Raw genomic sequence first — 10,508 nt, 5'->3', positions numbered from 1 at the left:
TGGGACAAAACATCCAACCAAAAGTACCTTGTGAGAGGAAAGGGTTTATTTTGGCAATGACTCAAGAAGTGGAGTTTTATCAGGATGGAGAGAAAGCATATCAGAGCTTGCAGCTGGCATCACATATTGTTACAGCAGCAGGAAGAATGAATTAGAGTGACCTAGCTCTGAGCCCCCATTGGGCTGGACTAATTAACCTCAAGATTTGCCCTCAGCAACAAACCTCCTCCAGAAAGGCTCCATTTCCCAAAGGCTCTACAATCTTCCCAAATTGCCACCAACTGGGGACTAAGTATTCAAAATACATGAGGCTACAGAAGACATTTCACATTCAAACTACAATATCTAGCAACTCTACTCAAAAAAGGAAATGGTATAGATTAAAAGTAGCTAACACTGGCTCCTAGTTTTCTTTCCTTTATCTTACAAAATGCTGTTCACATTTATTTTACAAACTCCAGAATCTTCACCAAAAATCAAAGTTTTTTTCTAACTTCTAGTGAGGCAGTTTAAGGGTAACAGAATCCCCAAAATGAACAGCTTAAATGCAGGAGTGTCCTTAGGTCTCTAAGGGATAATCTAGGTCCTTTCACTTGGCTAGAGGTCAAAAATGTCAGAAAAACTTAGCCTTCCCTTATCTCTTCCTTACTAGAGGAGTTCCCCTTTCCTAATAGAGACAATCATCCCCTTCAAGAGGATAAAGATCTCTGGAAAGATTTTTTTCCCAGAAAACCTGACCCCAGACACCTGCCAATATTACTGAACTGAGCACTTCAGTCCCCCAACCAAAAGGCTCCTATGAAAGACTCCCACATGGCTCTCTATCTGTGCCTTCCCATACTCTGGGAACCCAGCTTCTAACTAGTTGGGCAGGAGCCCTGTACTCTTTCTTTCTCGAACTCTAAGCTCATCTTCTTCTAAGATGTAAGTTCTCCCTAAGATAAAAGCTTTCTAAACCTTACCCTTTGGTTTATGGATTCCATTCATCAAAATTCATAACACAAGGGAACCAGAAGCCACTGGGGCTCAGGGAGATTTGTGTGTGACCAGTGAACTAGCTCCTGAGTTATTGCCCACTCAAGATCTGAGACAAGGTTCCAACACTCTCAAAGATACCCAAAATGCCTGTAATACTAGCAATGTTTAAACTTTATTTTTGTTTATTTATTTGAAAGAGAGAGAGGGAGAGAGAAAGAATGGGTGTGCCAGGGCCTCCAGCAACTGCAAACGAACTCCAGACCATGTGTCCCCTTGTCCATCTGGCTTACATGGGTCCTGGGGAATCAAGCCGAGGTCCTTTGGCTTTGCAGGCAAATGCCTTAACTGCTAAGCCACCTCTCCAGCCCTCACCAGCAATTTTCCAGTAATCTTTAAACATTATCCAGTGATGGAAAACATCTCCACAATTCTCTCTATAAAACAAGATATAATTCTACGGTGGCAAAAAAATACTGCTTCAGAGTTTTATATAGAAGGGTAAAGAAGAGGCAAGATGGCACTGAGGGGCAGGGACTTTTGAAAAAAATCTATCTTAGATTGATACATAGTAAGCTAAGTTTAGTACACCTAAAACTGGTTATGAGCTTGCAATTTAGTGTAGAATTCACTAATATTTCATCTTTTAAAAAGCTTTTTTGTTCATTTTTATTTATTTATTTGAGAGTAACAGAGAGAGAAAGAGGCAGAAACATTATATATATATATATATATATATATATATATATATATATATATATATGTATATAAAATGAGAGAGAGAGAGAGAGAAAGAGAGGGAGAGGGAGAGAATGGGCATGCCAGGGTTTCCAGCCACTGCAAACAAACTCCAGATGCATGTGCCCCCTTGTGCATCTGGCTGATGTGGGTCCTGGAGAATTGAGCCTTGAACCAGAGTCCTTAGGCTTCACAGGCAAGTGTTTAACCACTAAGCAATCTCTCCAGCCCTATTTCATCCTAATTTATATTTAATGAAGAATATTTTGATAGGCATTACTTTGTGTGCATGGCAGATGCTTGGGAATTGAACCTGGGCCTGCAGGCTTTGCAAGGAAGTGCCTGTGCACTTTACATCTTCCTAGACCCCCATTTTGATACTCTTAAGCATTTTTCTCAAAAGATAACAAAACCTGCTGTTCATTTGAGCAACTTTTCCTACTTATATAACACTTACAATAGAAGTCATCAGGAAAATGTTTTCATTTCACAAAATGTCCCTTATCCTAACTTTGGCTGAATACATCTAATATTTAAATAAGATCAAGTTATTTGCTTTCTACCAGGAGCTTTATTATTTCCCCTATATGGTGATGATAGCAAAGCATGATGATTTGGAGCAAGCAGTTACAGAAAGGTTAACTTTGATTCACACCTGGTAGGCTGCAATATTAATGTTCTCAACATTTAGAGATTCAATAAATGACTCAGATTGAATAAATGAACTGTTATCCATGCATGCTCTAGGACAGCTGAAAGCAATTATTACAATTATTTGTTAACAAATAATTAAAGAAAGTAAAAAAACAAGTTCAACCCAAAAGGATTGTTATTGCAATCCAAATGGGAGAATTGAGACTAAAAAGTCTCAATAAACAATAAGTATCAATCATGTTCACTTTTAATGATTAGTAGTTCAAAAATGACTAATATATTATTGTAGAAATGTCTCCTACATTTAATAATTTATTAACCTTATGTTCCATTCCTAATGTATCTCCTGTGGCTTGTATATTTTCCATCAATTTTGGGCTTTCATCTAATGTATACTTCAGGGAATTGTATAAGGGTCCATGTGTTGCTTTAGTTGCTTACTTTAGTTCCTCCATATGATGGTCCTTTCATAGTTTTTTCCCCAAATTGCAAAAGCTCACACATGTACTTACCTTCACATTGCTAGGACAGAACACCCAATCAAAAGCAGCACACAGGAGGAAAGAATTTAATTTGGCTTAAGTCTTGGGGGAAAGCTGCATGATGGCAGGGCAAAATATGGCACAAACAATGGCTGGACATCATCTCATGGCCACAGCAGGTAAAAAACAGCACCAAGAGAGTAAGCTGAGCTCTGGCAAGGGAGAGTTAGCTTAACATCCCAAAGCCTGCCCCCAAGAACACACCTCCTCCAGCAAGGCTCCACCTCTCAGACTTCCACCAGGTGGGGACCAAGCATTCAAAATACATGAATTTATGGGAGATGTTTGATTCAAACCACCACATTTTACAAGTTGAAACAGAAATGCTACCACTAGAGATGCTGAAATGTTTTACAAGAATATTTAGATTTAAAGTCTATAATTCGTATCTGAGCAATATGGTACACACCTTTGCTGAGTTTTCCAGCTGATATGTAGCAATTTCCTGAAAACTGAATCATTCTATTCTAGAGAGAGCCTTTGAGACTCAGGAAGTAAACAGTAACTCACAAGGGTCACAAGGACCTTCACACCAAGGTTATGTAAACAGTAACAACTGCTGGGGAGAAAAGACTGACTGACCAAGCAGCCTCACTCATGCCTGGGATGGGCTTTCTGAGTTATAATATTCCTGTAAGTAACCACAATAAATTCATTTACTCACCAAACTGGACTATGGTGGAATATTCAGTCAGTTGTGCCCTATCTGGGGTATACAGACATTTGGTTATGTCTCCCCAGGAAAAGTACAATACACTCAGTGCCCAAGCAGGGACAAAAAGAACCAAAAATGAGTTAGCAAGGAGTGGCTGCATGGCCCCTGCATAGATACTGAGACATACAAGTGAGTCATATCTGTCTGAGGATAAAGTGCAAGCCCAATATGGCTACCTTTTCCTATGTACTGAGGGATCCTGTGCCCCCTTGCTGAAGTGGTGTTTACAATGCTCCTCCCTATCATGAGTGATAAGACATGCAACCAAGGTTAAATTATCTTGATAGTGGAGCATTCTTTGGGGAAATACCAAGGTGGCCATGTTCTATGTGGTATGGATTAGCTTGCCTCCTTAATGTGTGAGGTCTATCATGTAAATAAAAGGATACTCTGAAAATGGTTGAAGGACCAAGGAATACATCACAGTTCATGAGAACAGCATTTATGGGACAAGATGGCCACTACTATGTGCAATAAGATCTGCAACCGAACCCAAAATGGCTACTCAAAGGAAACTTGCATGTATAAGGCATGAATTAAACAGGAAAGGGACATGCAGTTAAGGGTTCTCCAAGTTAACCTCGTATGTATGTAAAACCTCGTATGTAAATGGGATAAAACAGAGAATGAGGAAGAGGTGTTGGTTCACCATTTCTTATGGCTGGCAGGATAAAATGGAATAGAGTACAAGTTAATCTGTGATAATGAGCCCTTCCTGGGATCCAAAACACTGAAATCTGTGAAAAGAGTTGTATAGTGAGGAGGAAGAAAGCAAAGTAATGATAAAAGATCTCTCTCATATCTGACCTTTAATAGAAAGAGAAATCTATGATTCAGCATACAGACAAGGATCTAAGTGATCTGATGAAGAAAACCTTGATACCCCAAATATTCATAGGGTATTCTGCCTCAAGAACTGCTTAAGGTAGGGAAGATTTTTAAGAAAGATATCAAAGAGCCTCTCAAAGTGGTTCCTATGGCACAGAAGAATGAATGGTATCAGCCTGAATGCCATGAAAGTGGGAAAAGTGAATGATAAAACCACTATCTCCTCAAGACAAAGGCTGAATAATCTGAGGAAGTAAGAGGAAAAATGGTCTCTGATGGACTTGGTATCAACAGCTAAGATCCAAGACAATGGAGTAAGTGATAGGAACTCTGAATAAAGCAGCTCTCATTTTATAGGTAGCTAGTCAGGGTTGCATGCACAAAAATAATTAGCAGACATCTGTAAGGCCTGACAGAGCCAACATGCATATAGAGACATTTTATTAAGTACAGAAAGCATAAGTCTGAAAAAGCCCTGACTTGTACTGACTCCCCAGGATGTTGGCTGGCTGATTCAAAATAACTGACCCTCAGTCTAACTCGTTAGCCTATCAGGATCCCCTCATACACAGTCCAGGGCTGGAGAGATGGTTCAGCTGTTAAGACTGTTAAGACCTGTAAAACCTAACAAGCAGAGTTCAATTCCCCAGTACCCACATAAAACCAGATACACATAGTAGACCTGGTATGCACATCCTCTCTCTTCTTGCAAATAAGTAAATAAAAATATTTTTAAAAACATTTAAAAAGTAACCAATCCACTACACATTGACTTGATAATTAATTTGCATCCTCAAGGTATAAAATCCCCTAATTCAGTCACTATGGGCAACCAACCCTCCTAAAGCCCTGGCGACTTGGGAGCAGTTTTGTTTTACTTTCACTTTCTGTTTTAGTTTCACTTTTAATTTTTCTAATAAGCCTTTAACTTTATCTTCTGTTGAGTCTATACTAGACACTTCTTCAATGGTCACAAGACAAGAACCTGAGAGCCACTGGCTTTGGAGAGTTTCAGTGACTGTTGAGTATCCAGTGCTCTGACCCCTAAGCTAAGCCCATCCAGGGCTGACAGAGGCTCTGTCACTCAAAATCAATAACATAAGGACAAGTAATACTGAAGAAATTGGGCATGAGACATGTAGTGTTTGATGTCCAGTTCACCAGACCAGACATAACTGTACTCACTGGAGAGTTAAGAAAGAGGCTGGTTTCTTGGGGACCACAGGACTAGAATGGGGCTTTTTTTGTGACTTTGCTGAGCCACATGGTGGGACATAACCTTAATGAAGTAGAAGAGGCTCTGGCTGATCTGAATGACTTAGATCAGCACATGTAAAAAGGGTCTGGAAAGTGGAAAAGCAATATAAGGAAATGAAAGAGAAGCTGGGCATGGTGGTGCACACTTTTAATCCCAGCACTTGGGAGGCAGAGGTAGGAGGATCATGGTAAGTTCGAGGTCACCATGAGACTACACAGTAAATTCCATGTCAGCCTGGGTTAGAGCGATACCCTACTTTGAAAAAAATCAAAAATCAAAAAACAAAACAAAAAAAGCAAAACCAAAAAAGAAAAAAAAAAGAAAGAAAGAAATGAAAAAGCAAAAGCAAAAGGGTCTCTAGGCCACCCAAAGTTAAATGTGTAAAGGTCTGTGTCAAGCCAGAGCTCCTTGGAGAAAACTTAACAAAAGTCAAATGCTGTCCTTCTGAGCATCTGTAAGGCTTTAAACACTAAAGCAGTAGCTCACAAAAGACAAACATAATTAAACAGTAACGATTTTTAGAATTTAAAAAGCTAAGCATGGTGGCACATGCCTTTTATCCCAACACTGGGGGAGCCAGAGAGGTAGGAGGATCACTGTGAATGTGAGGCCAGCATGAAAATGCATAGTATAGTCCAGGTCAGCCTGGGCTAAAGCAAGATTCCACCTTGAGGAAAAAAACAAACACAACAAAACAAAACACTAAGCATGCTTAAGAGGGCAGCAGTTATCCCATTAATAGATATTTCTCCCCTGTATTTTATAATGCCATCCCAGTGCCAGTTAGCCTACTCGTTTCCTCCCAGATGATGTGACAAGATGTGATATCCAGCCATCTACTCTGCCATGCTTTCCTAACTATGATAAAACTTTCCATTGGAAACTCTAAGCCAAAACAAATCCTTTCCTCCCAGAACCTGCTTCTGGTTAAATGATTCCTTCCCTCCCCAGCAACAGAAAGGTAACTAATACATAAAATTGGTGATAAAAACAATGTGGTGGTGCACGCCTTTAATCCCAGCACTTAGGAGGCAGAGGTAGGAGGATCACTGTGAGTTCAAGGTCACCCTGAGACTTCATAATGAATTCCAGGTCAGCCTGGGCTAGAGTGAGACCCTACCTCAAAAAAAAAAAAAAAAAAAAAAAAAAAAAAGGTGACAAGAAGTGGTGTTGTTGCTAAAATAAGCCTGACTATGTGAATTTGGGTCTTTTAGAATCAATTTACGGGAGGAATATGGAAGGATTTGGATTTGAGAAGCCTCATCAAACTGCAGAGAAAAGTGTGGACTGTGGAGGCTCAGCTTATTAGGTTTCAGAGGCGAAAGAAAGGACTTTGTTGAGAACTGAACTAGAGGCAGTTCATGTGATATCCTGGCTGTGTTCTGTGTCTTCAGAATTTGAGCACACTTTAACTTAGAAGTAATAGGCTAATGTGTTCAGCATAGAAAAACAGCAGGAGGATCAACAATGTTAAGTTTACAACAGAAGGAAATGTAGGGTTGCTTTAGGTCCATGTTCAGCTACAACTGTTTAAGGGATTACCACCACTGAGGATGGACCTGCACTGTACAACAGCAGGAGTACTGATTCTTTTGAAAGGATGGGGACTGAATAAAGAATGCTGAAGGAGTTTCCTACTCCTCGAGGTTTATCCTCCCTGGCTTAACAAATTTGGCAGACTGCCTAGTTGACAAATTCAGGAAATAGAGGGTCCTGAAGCTCTAAACAGTTCCTGAAAGCCACATAGAAAGGAAAGTGAAAAATAGGGTTGAGATCCCTACCAAGTAGCCCTGAGAAGACACTGCATGGAGCTATGAAGCTGAACTTCACATCTAGCCCAGTGTTCCTCTTTCAAGAATACTAAGAGGATCACTACTTGGCCTTTAAATACCACAATAACTTTAAATATTAACCTGATAAGACAGATAAGGGGCTGGAGGAATGGCTCAGTGGCTAAAAGTACTTGCTTGGTAAGATAGGTAATTGCATCAGTAAGATAAATCATTTGCATTAACTAGGGCAGTAATGCCTCACTCCTTGGTCAAGGACTTTCATCCGTAGCAGCACCATTATGGAATGCTGTCCTTTGGACATGACAAGACCATTACATTATTAATCACACCAGCTGTGATACCCAGCCTGGACCCTCACAATATTGAATCTATTGATAATTCTATCAAAGGAGTGGGGGTGAGTCATAAGAACCTCACCTGAAATTACAACCACATTCTCCTCACCCCAACCTAAATGTAATTGTCACAGCAAAACATGATCTCAGGATTTACTCTAAGAGCATACAGGAGGTAGAAGGGATGCCTACCCAGGTCATTATCTATTAGTGAGGCAGCTATTTTGAGGTCATCCATTCACCTATAAGGAAGCACAATAAACTCAGTAGTTCACCAAGCTGGGCATGTAATAATTTCTTTGGGCTTTCATTGGTGCCCTATATTTGTTCGTGTCTCCCAGAAAAAAAAAAAGTGACATGAATATAAACATCTATATGAGGAAATTATAATACCTTGTAACAAGTGTCTACTTCAAACATTATGCATTAATGATTGATTTTTATTTCTTCTATAATCACTACTCTAGCCTTCTAAAAATAGCTAGACATGAAATTTGGAAATCCATATGCAACCAATTTTGTTCCTCAGTACTAAACAATGAGTATCTTTGTCCATGTAATAACTAAGATGCCAAAGCAGGTACTTAGCAAGAACATTGTCTTCAGACCTTAAACAGACTTGATTCCCTAATATTTGATGCCTTCTTTGATGTCCTATTGATTCCTATGCTAATTCAACATACCTTTTAATAACTTAACCACTTTTAAATGCTTTCTTTTTTTATGACCCAGTGTATTGTTTCTACACCTTTTGGATAAGAATAAATATATGACCCAACATACAATGAATTAGGATTAACATACAAACCAAAGAACCAACGTACACTAGGCCAAGGTGATTGATAGTAGTCAAAATCCCCACTGTTTTTGTATATCTACTCGTTTTTTGCAACTATATGACTATGTGGTATACATGCATGTGTGTATGCATGTTTTGCATATACGTGGGCTCACATGTGTGCACAGATGCATGTGTATGCAAGTGCATGGAGTCCCGAGATTCATGTCAGATGTCTTCCTTAACCACTTTACACCTTACTTATTGAGCTATCATCTCTCACTTGAATCCAGAACTTACCAATTCAGCTAGTCTAGCTAGCCAGCTTGCCCAGGAATACCCTGATCTTTGCCTTCAGAGCACAAGAATTACAGGTGAGTTGTCAAGCCCACACAGCATCATTGTGAGTGCTCAGGATTCAAGCTGAGATCTTCACACTTGCACAGTAAGCACTTTATTGACTGAGCCATCTCCACAGCTCAATTACTGACTTTATAATCTAATTTTTCTATCATTTTCTGGCAAAAGTTTAAGTGGTGTACAATAATTTAGAACTTTCCTCTGGCTCTAGCCCCCCAGAAATCTGACTCATTATATTATGGTAGCTTGCTCACTGCCTACTTTCTCAGACCAGAAAAGTACACACACTATGAGAGTATTAAGGGGGGAAAAGCACAAACATTTTGCCTCCAAAATTCTCAATATGAAATTATGGCATTAATTCTTCTTTCCATGTTTCTTACGTTCCTTATTATCACCTCAGTTTGGAAATGAGAAACTGGCTATCATGTCAAAAGTCCTCAACTCCATGTTACATGTGATTCTAATTAATCACTGTAATTCTAAGCAAATTAGGTAAAGTTCAATTTACCACTCTATCTAATATAAACACCTGGGTATTACTAATAACTGATCAGTTATCTCATAATGGGAAACCCATCTGCTATCTCTTACTTAAACACTGACTAGTCAAGATCTATAGGGACAGTCTAAGGGAAATTTGCCTAATTTAATTTTCAAAGTTCTACTTACTAAAATGTCAGGAAGAAGGCAATTCAGATAGAGCTCCTAGCTACAAATGATTGGACTTCTGTGTGAGTAGGAAGAAAACTCAGTGGCAGAGGCCAGTAAGCTAGAAAGGAGCTATAAAGGGAATAGAAAGGGAGGGAAGAGGACTTAATAGGATGGTATTGTATATATGTAAGTAGAAGAACACATTAATGGGGGTGAAAAGGCCTAAGTGAAGTTAGGGGATGAGATAAAGGAAAAGTGCAGGGGGGGATAATCAAAATCTAAGAGGATATAAATAAGTCATATGGAAACCTACCTTTTTGGACAATGGAACACACAGGAGCCATAGATTGTTACTAGAAATTTTTCAGTGCCAGGGATGGGATACCTTCAAGTGAGTTGTTGGCCGGAGAGGTCCGTGATACCCCCAAAAAGTACAGGCCATTGTGGAGGCCCTTGGTTTCACACTAGAAATAGATGGTAAGACCCTATTGCTAAAGACTCCACATAGTTGGGCTGCAAGGTCACTGAGATATCCTGCTGGAGCTGAGCTGAAAACCTCCTCCATGTAGATCAGCTGACAGAAAGCTGGATAAAGCTACGCTGCATGCAGTTCAATAAGAGAGAGAGAAATCAGACTGGAGAGATGGCTTAGTGCTTGCCTGTGAAGCCTAAGGACCCCGATTTGAGGCTCAATTCCCCAGTACCCACGTTGGCCAGATGCACAAGGGGGCACATATGTTTGGAGTTCGTTTGCAGTGGCAGGAGGCCCTGGCACGCCTATCCTCTCTCCCTCCCTCTCTCTCTCTCTGTCTCTGCCTCTTTCTCTCTGTCTCTCTCAAATAAATAAACAAACAAATAATTTAAAAAGAGAGAGAGAA

The sequence above is a fragment of the Jaculus jaculus genome, chromosome 3 (assembly GCF_020740685.1).
Source record: "Jaculus jaculus isolate mJacJac1 chromosome 3, mJacJac1.mat.Y.cur, whole genome shotgun sequence".
In the NCBI taxonomy this organism is placed as follows: Eukaryota; Metazoa; Chordata; class Mammalia; order Rodentia; family Dipodidae; genus Jaculus; species Jaculus jaculus.
The sequence above is the reverse complement of the archived record's forward strand: the minus strand, read 5'-3'. Positions refer to the sequence as shown.